Below are 9207 nucleotides of genomic sequence, written 5' to 3'. Positions count from 1 at the left end.
TCAGAGATATTTACACCAGTGAAGAGATCCTGGACATCAATCATGGAAGCCAGGTGGAGAGCATCTGGATAAGAATCAAAGGGGAGGGAAACAACAAGGGTGTTACGGTGGGAGTCTACTACAGACCCCCAAGTCAGACTGAGGAATTCGATGATGTCTTTCTAGAACAGATGACCACACACTCAGAAAAGAGAGATGTAGTAGTGATGGGCGACTTCAACTATCCTGATATTTGCTGGAAGTCAAACTCAGCAAAATCCTCAAGGTCTAGCAAATTCCTCACTTGCCTGGAAGACAATTTCATGGTCCAAAAGGTGGAAGAGGCAACAAGGGGGTCAGCTATTTTAGATCTGATCCTAACCAACAAGGATGACTTGGTTAATGGGGTGCAAGTGGTGGGTTCATTAGGTGGAAGTGACCATGTTCTCCTGGAGTTTGTAATACAGTGGAAAGGAGAAGCCAGGCAGAGTCAGACACGCATCCCAGACTTTAGGAGAGCGGATTTCAGTAAACTTAGAGAAGTATTGAGGGCGATTCCATGGTCAGAAATACTAAAAGATAAAGGAGTTCAGGACGGATGGGACTTTCTCAAAAGGGAGATACTGAAGGCACAATTTCAAACAGTTCCAGTGAGAAAGAAAAACGGGAGGTGTCTCAAGAAACCAGGATGGATGACTAAGGAACTTTCAACCGAGCTAAGTTTGAAACGGAACATGTATAAGAAATGGAAAAAGGGGGAAATCACGAAAAAGGAATTCAAAGAAATAGCAGGCATGTGTAGGGGTAAAGTCAGAAAAGCTAAAGCGCAGAATGAACTCAGGCTTGCTAGAGAGGTTAAGAACAATAAAAAGGGCTTTTTTGGATATGTCCGCAGCAAGAGGAAGAAGAAGGAAACGGTAGGGCCACTGCGTGGAGAAGATGGCAAAATGCAAACAGGAGATAGAGAAAAGGCAGAATTACTCAACACCTTCTTTGCCTCAGTCTTCTCAGAAAAGGCAAAGGGTGCTCAACCTGAGGATAATGGAGCAGAGGACAGAATAGAGGAATTTCAGCACAGAATAAGTAAAGAGATAGTAGAGGAACACCTTGTTAATCTAAATGAATTTAAGTCTCCAGGACCAGATGAACTACATCCAAGGGTATTAAAAGAACTGGCAAAAGTAATATCGGAGCCATTGGCAATCATATTTGAAAACTCCTGGAGAACAGGAGAGATCCCAGCAGACTGGCGAAGGGCAAACGTCGTCCCCATCTTCAAAAAGGGGAAAAAAGAGGATCCCAACAATTATCGTCCAGTTAGTCTGACATCAGTTCTAGGAAAGATTCTGGAGCAGATCATTAAACAGAGAGTTTGTGAACATCTAGAAGGCAATGCCATAATCACAAAAAGTCAACATGGGTTTCAGAGAAACAAGTCATGCCAGACAAATCTAATCTCTTTCTTTGATAAAATTACCAGCTTGGTAGATGAAGGGAATGCTGTGGATATAGTATATCTTGATTTCAGTAAGGCCTTTGACAAGGTTTCCCATGACATTCTTGCAAACAAGCTTGTAAAATGTGGGCTAGACAAAGGAACTGTTAAATGGATCTGTAATTGGTTGACCGGCCGAACCCAAAGGGTGCTCAACAATGGCTCCTTTTCATCCTGGAGAGAAGTGACCAGTGGGGTCCCACAGGGCTCTGTCCTGGGCCCAGTGCTATTCAACATCTTTATCAATGACCTGGATGACAGAATTGGGAGCATACTTATCAAATTTGCAGATGACACCAAATTAGGGGGAATAGCTAATACCCCAGAGGACAGGATCAAGATTCAAAATGACCTGAATAGACTAGAAAGTTGGGCCAAAGCTAACAAAATGAAATTCAACACAGAGAAATGTAAGGTATTGCAATTAGGGCGGAAAAATAAAATGCACAGATATAGGATGGGTGACACCTGGCTGAATGAAACTACGTGTGAAAGGGATCTAGGAGTTCAAGTAGACCACAAGTTGAACATGAATGAACAGTGTGATGCGGCAGCTAAAAAGGCCAATGCTATTTTAGGCTGCATCAATAGAAGTATAGTGTCAAGATCAAGAGAAGTAATAGTGCCACTGTATTCTGCTTTGGTCAGGCCCCACCTAGAATATTGTGTCCAGTTCTGGGCGCCACAATTCAGAAAGGACATTGAGAAACTGGAGCGTGTCCAAAGGAGGGCGACAAAAATGGTGAAGGGTCTGGAAACCATGCCCTATGAGGAACGACTTAGGGAGCTGGGGATGTTTACCCTGGAGAAGAGAAGGTTAAGAGGTGATATGATAGCCCTGTTTAAATATTTGAAAGGATGTCATATTGAGGAGGGAGCAAGCTTGTTTTCTGCTGCTCCAGAGAACAGGACCCGGAACAATGGATGCAAGCTACAGGAAAAGAGATTCCACCTGAACATTAGGAGGAACTTCCTGACAGTAAGGGCTGTTCGACAGTGGAATGCACTTCCTCGGAAGGTGATAGAGTCTCCTTCCTTGGAGGTCTTTAAACAGAGGCTGGATGGCCATCTGTCAGGGATGCTTTGATTTGGATTTCCTGCATGGCAGGGGGTTGGACTGGATGGCCCTAGTGGTCTCTTCCAACTCTACGATTCTATGATTCTATGATTCTATGAAATAAAACCTAAAAACACCCATATAGAGATAAATTCATGTGTCTTATTCATGCTCAAAATGAAGGACATTTTGGAATTCTTCTTGGACAGAAGGCTGAAATTCAGGACATGCCATGGAAAAGGAGGATGTCTGGTCATCTTGGATCTGGTGCCTTTTGGGTATTAAGGCCCTGTGAACAACTGTGGTTAGCACTTAATACATAATGTTCAGTGACATTACCAGGCTCTGTCCCAGCAGAAATCTCAGGGCCTCAATGGCTCCTGAACTAGCAATGCTACAGGCTGATTTACAGTGTGGACACTTGTTTAGGGTGACCAGATGTCCTCCTTTTCCAAGACATGGCTACATTTCAACCTTCTGTCCAGGAGGAATTTCAAAATGACCTCCATTTTGAGTATGAGTAAGAAGCATGAATTTATATTTATATGAGTGCTTTAACCTTTTATTTGTTAATGTCCTACATTTTTATTGAATGCCCTACATTTCATGGTGCCTTGTCTTCCTTTGTAGTTAGGACATCTGATCACCCTGTACTTGCTATGGATGCTGTCCACCCTGGTGGACTTCCATCTTACCTTTTACAGCATGGGGTACCATTTTTGCATTTGAATCCTACAGATTTGAGAGGCCAGCGACAAATAGAAGAATCGCAGTATCCCCCTAAACCTCTGCATCTGAGAGTTGGATCATCGGTCCAAGTGAAACCTGTAAACATGGAAGGTTTGTAATAACACATTTATGGCTTGTGTTTGAACATAGTGATTGGATCTCTAGCTCTATCTAATAAATTCACTAATCTTCTGTTATGGTATAGCTCATGTAAACTGGGAAGAGCTATCTCTCACCCCTTCCCCAAGGATTGCAGCTAAGCTTAGATGGTCCAAGGAAGTAAGACCATGGTAGTGCTGTCAAAAAATAATAACCAGAGATTATTTACATAAGTTTAAATGGGCAATGAATACATTGAAACAGCTGAAAGATTTTCTGTACCCTCATTCAGTATTAATCAAGATGAAGTCTGTAGTCAAGAAGGGTGCAACTAAGGGTGCAACTACACTGTAGAAATAAAGCAGTTTGATAGCACTTGAGAGTGCTGTAGCTCCATTCTATGGAATCCTGGGATTTGTACTTTTACAACATTTTTAACCTTCTGTGCCGAAGAGACCTGGTGCATCACAAAACTACAACTCCAAAGATGATTTAGGACAAAGTCATGGCAGTTAAAGTGGTGTCAAACTGTATTATTTCTACAGTGTAAATGTGCCCCAATACTTGGTAAGGCAGGCTTGAAGGAACTATATATGATATTCAGGTTCAAAGACATATCATTAAATACTCAAAGCAAAATTATTCAGGATATATTTTTACCAGTTTCTATGTATGAGTGTGAAGGATGGGCAGTGAAGAAAGCAGATGGAAATAAAATGAACTCATTTGAGATATGATGCTGGAGAAAAGTTCTATGGATACCATGGACAAGTGGAAAGACAAATAAATGAGTCTGAGAGCAAACTAGGTCCAAATTTAAATGAAGATAACTAAATTGAGGTTATTGTACTTAGTGGACATATCATGACATATCATGAGCCTTGGAAAAGATGATAATGCTTGATAAAGTGGAAGGCAATGGAAAAGGAGAAGATGGTAGTATAGGTGGATTGATTTAATCAAGGAAGCCACAGCCCTGAGATTGCAAGACCCTAGCAGGACAGTTGATGAATGGGGCTCTTGGAGATCTCCTATTCACTTGGTCACCGTGAGTCAAAGTCATCTTGATGACAAACAACAATAACAACAAAGCACTGGCAGAGTACCGCCGATTCCACAATCTCAGCATTTTGACCTTGGCCCAGTCTGCATGGACCAACAACAACAACAAAAAATTCTCCCCATTCCCACTGTGATAAGTCCAGATAATGCAGGTTGTTATCAAGTCTGGAATTTTATAAAAATACCCCCAAAATCCCTATCCCAAAATGCATCTGTGGAGGTAATCAGGTGGCCCCTTTTCCCTGGCATCACTTGATCATAGAGGCCTCCAAGCAAGTTCTGCATCCATAGGGTGAAGTATGTCTCCTGATGACCCTAATGGAAAGGCATTATGGGAGCTGTCCCTTGGCTGCCATGACCTGAAAGCGGAGAGACCACGTAGGCACCAGCCTCAGTTAGGAGTTGCAAATAGGAAGATTTCCTTCACACCTAGGAGACAGATTTACAGAGACAAGCCATTCCGGTAGCAATTGTTGTCCCATGACAAAGGATGCCTATGGATCAAGTGATGTGTAAATTTGGTTTCCCTTTTGAGTTAGGACAAAAGCCTCCACTGACTACGTGACTAGGAATCTATTTAAACTCCAGGTTTTCCTTTGTTCGAAGTTCCATGTTGTTGGCAGGCAGGCACTCTGTCAGTCTGCTTCTCCTGGTTCCACGCACCCCTTTCCCATTTTCCTTCAGTGTTGCTGCATCTACCTTGATTCCGAGGGAAACCATTGCAGGCAAGTATTTCCATTAGAAGGCCTTGTGTTCTCTCTCCATTTTTCCTCCCTTTTCTTCTATTAGCCTTGAGTGATTGCATGAGTGAATGTATGTGTGTGAGTGTGTCCCCCTGTACATCAATAAACTAGATTAAAATTCAAAGACTTTGCCTTTGCCTCAGTTCCTGGAAGTTCTGGTCCCTTCGTAAACACTGCTGGGATTCGATCCGACAAGGGTACTTGTAAGGAGCCCTATATTGGTGTGTTGAGCTACTTGAAACATTTTTTAAAACCTCACTTTTTGCTCTAGATTTTCTAGGAAGATCCAGAACCCGGCTATTTAGATGCACCCTGCTGTGCTATCCAGCGCTGTTACCACTGCCGCAGTGTGTCACCTCTTCTGAGGTCAGAACAAGGCACCCGACCATGTGCTCAACTTCAGATCGAGCGACTTGTGCCAGCGTGTGAAGAGCTGCCCAGTGTTGCAACAGGAGTACCCAGGTAATGGTGGGGATGTCAAGGTGGTTCCTGAGCCAGAATTGAGCCCTTTGGCATTTCTGGAGCCAGTGGCTCCTGGAATATTTTGGCCTGTGCAGACACTACCCTTGTCCCCACTATTCTACCTAAGATTTCACTGGCTGGTGAGAGTTTTTCAAAATCTTACAGAACCTGCAGTCATACACATTTCAAAGGAGTTACTGGAACTGAACTTCCTATGACTAAGATTCCTTTTACTCTCCCGCTTAACACAGGGCTACAGCTATGCAACTGTTTAAGATGAGTTTTCTTACCTGGGGTGATCAAGAGAGCAAGCGAGAAAAGAGCCAACAGAAGGAATATCTTTGCCATGCTGAAAAGTCAAAGTTATTAATGGTAAGGTTGCTGGAGAGATGGAACACCGAGTCTGAAAGGAGACGGATGACTCTCTATATTTATAGAGTGCTGAGGATTGGGACATATACTGAACGCTTGAAATCGGCACCCAAAGAACATTTGTGTGGTTGACAAATAATGAAATTGCATTTTTTTGGGGAAAAAAACAAAAACCAAAACCCTGCAGCAACTTTCAGAATGGTGGGGGTACTTCTGAGATGCTCTTGCTCCTTTATTTCTCTTTCTCCCCTCCAAACCTCATGGCCTCTTCTTATCATTGCCTCGCACTCCAGCGGTAAACCTTTTGGGGAAGAAAAGCTGCCATTGACACTAGATGGATGTTGTTTAATTACTTTACAGCACAAACCCTGTTCTCATTGCAAACATATTAATTAAAGGAAATGCAGACACCAGTTTGGAAGCACTTTGTATCAAACCTCTTTTTGATACCACAATCTGGCTTTTGCTAGTCCCACTCTCTCTCTTCTGCCTTTTTCTTTAACCCTGTCTTCCTGTCCTATGCCCTACCCCAGATCTGCACAACTTGACAGTAGAAAGGGGCCAAAATTAAAATAGGTTGAACTTCTTTGGGCCGCAAATTGGTTTTAATTAATTAATTAATTAATAATACATATAATTAACATTAATTCCATCCTCCCCCTCCTCTCCTCAGCCCTCTCCTCAGGAGAAAGTCGAGAAGCAGAGAAGCCTTGAGGGATGAGCATTTGTCCCTCTTCTTCCTTTGCCATCTGGCCTTCTCAGGAGAACACCAAGCAGTCGAGGATCCTTGCAAGGCGAGTGTTTGCCTGTCCTCCTCCACATGACTCTCTCCTCAATAGGAGGCCAAGTGGCACAGGAGCCTTGAAGTCATTCTACATCCTTACGGGCCACTCAAAATCCTTTGTCAGGCTACATACGGCCCCTGGCCCATATGTTATACAGGCCTGCCCTACCCAGTGTGTCTTTCATTTCTCTGTGTGTTTATTTTTTAACACAATTCCAGAGTTATGCTAATTTAATTTAACCAACAAATAAAATAAAAGGAAGTAAAATTAAAAAAAACCAGGCTGTTCTGGATTAGTGAGGGGAGCATAGAATCATAGGGTTGGAAGAGACTGAAAGGGCCATCCAGTCCAATCCCCTGTCATGCAGGAAGACACAACCCAAGCACACCCAACAGTTGACCATCCAGCCTCTGTGTAAAAACCTCTAAAGAAAGAGACTCCACCATTTTTCAAGGCAGCATATTTCACTGTCCAACAGCTCTTACCAACAGGAAGTTCCTCCTAATGTTGAGGTGGAATCTCTTTCCCTGTAGTTTGAATCCATTGCTCTGGGTCCTAGTCTCTGGAGCAGCAGCACATAAGATTGTTCCTTCCTCAATATGACATCCTTTCAAATATTTAAACATGGTTATCATGTCACCCCTTAACCTTCTCTTCCCCAAGCTAAACATACCCAGCTTCCTAAGCTGCTCCTTATAGCGCATGGTTTCCAGACTGTTCACATTTTGATTGCCCTCCTCTGGATATGGGGGAGAAGAGAAGACATTGACACCATATGACTGCCGAATCCCAAAACTGCCACTTGAGGAATGGTTGGTTACTAACCCTATACCAGTATGATTGGAGGCTTATTAACAATTTTTTCCTGTCAATGGCTAGGCGTGCTCTAACAATGCTTCAAGGACAAGGCAGCAATGAGACAGGCCAGATTATCATACACGTTTTTCTCCCGAGCTAGGCATAGGCTGGGCATGGCGTAAACAACTTAAAAATGAATGGTTTTGCATGCTTCCGTGCCCAGCTTGGAGGCATCACATACCTTATCCAGACTTCAACCAGACTTTGCAAAGAATGGGAAAGTCCCATTCTTTGTGAAGTCCAGATTGGGTATGTGATGGCTTCCAGCTGGGCATGGAGGCATGTGAAAACATCCATTTTTAAGCGGTTTACACCTGTGCCCAGCTCGGGAGAAAAACATGTGTGTACGATAATCTCCAGGTACAGTGTCATGCATTGCCATAGGTGCTATATTGCAAACTCTTATGGTGGTGTGTGATAAAGTCCTAAGTTTAATAAAGTCCTAAGAATCTCTCCCATTATTCACAGATTTGAGGATGGACTGCAATCCAAAAAGAGGATTAACTTTTTCTCACTGTCACTCTTCACTTAAATCACCCTCTGGAAATTAAGGTGTGGTACAGACCACCCCAAAGGGGTGGCCTAGACCTGTCCCTTTTTGCTACGGATTGGGGCCAGGGCAGCCTCACCGGCAGCCCTGTGGCCCCAATCCAGAGTTTTTCTGGGCCACGGAGAAGTGGCAAAATGGAAAAGGGGTGTCTTTGGGGCTTCATGCCCCCAGACACCCTGAGAGCCACAGCCATGGGAGAAAGGGGCCGCTCGGCCCCTTTCTCCTTGGCATTGTTCCCGCAGCCGTTTGGGTTGCCACAGGAACGATGCGCACAGTGAAAAGAAGGTCAATTTTGGAGCTCTTCCCACGCCACAGCCATGCCGCCATAAGCAGCCTGAGGCAGCGCAGAGGCATCACACACATGCTGCACCATTTGGACACGGCATGTGCATGACATCATCATCACGCTCCCTGTGTGGACGGTGCTGCATAACGACGGCACCATCCATACGAACTAAGGTTAGGGAGTGTGTGGTTGGTGCATGCTCCCTAACCCTAGAATTGACGCTAGTATGCCACTTACTGGCGGTCTGTACCATGCCTTAGTTTCAAAAATTAAGAGGGGAAAAAAGAAAGAAAACTAGAAGGGAATATAAGGAAAATAGGCTTTTAAACATTTCCATCCGATCTTAAATTGGCCATTGTAAAACCTTTATTAAAAAAGCCCTCCCTCGACCCCCTGGTATATAACAATTATTGGCCAGTTTCACTGCTGCCATTTTTGGGGAAGGTGATCGAGAGGGCGGTTGCAATCCAGCTTCAGGCGGTCTTGGATGAAACGGATTATCTGGACCCATTTCAAACTGGCTTTCGGGCGGGTTACGGGGTTGAGACGGCCATGGTCGCCTTGGTCGATGATCTCCGTCTGGGCATCGACAGGGGAAGCGTGTCCCTGTTGGTGCTCTTGGACATCTCAGCGGCTTTCGATACCATAGACCATGGTATCCTTCTGGGGCGCCTGGCAGAGGTGGGAATCGGGGGCACTGCGCTCCAGTGGTTCCGGTCCTACCTCTCCG

This window comes from Sceloporus occidentalis, unplaced genomic scaffold (assembly GCF_023333645.1).
Source record: "Sceloporus occidentalis isolate IW3139 unplaced genomic scaffold, rSceOcc1.0.p SCAF_6, whole genome shotgun sequence".
Classification (NCBI taxonomy): Eukaryota; Metazoa; Chordata; class Lepidosauria; order Squamata; family Phrynosomatidae; genus Sceloporus; species Sceloporus occidentalis.
This window is presented reverse-complemented; position numbering follows the sequence as displayed.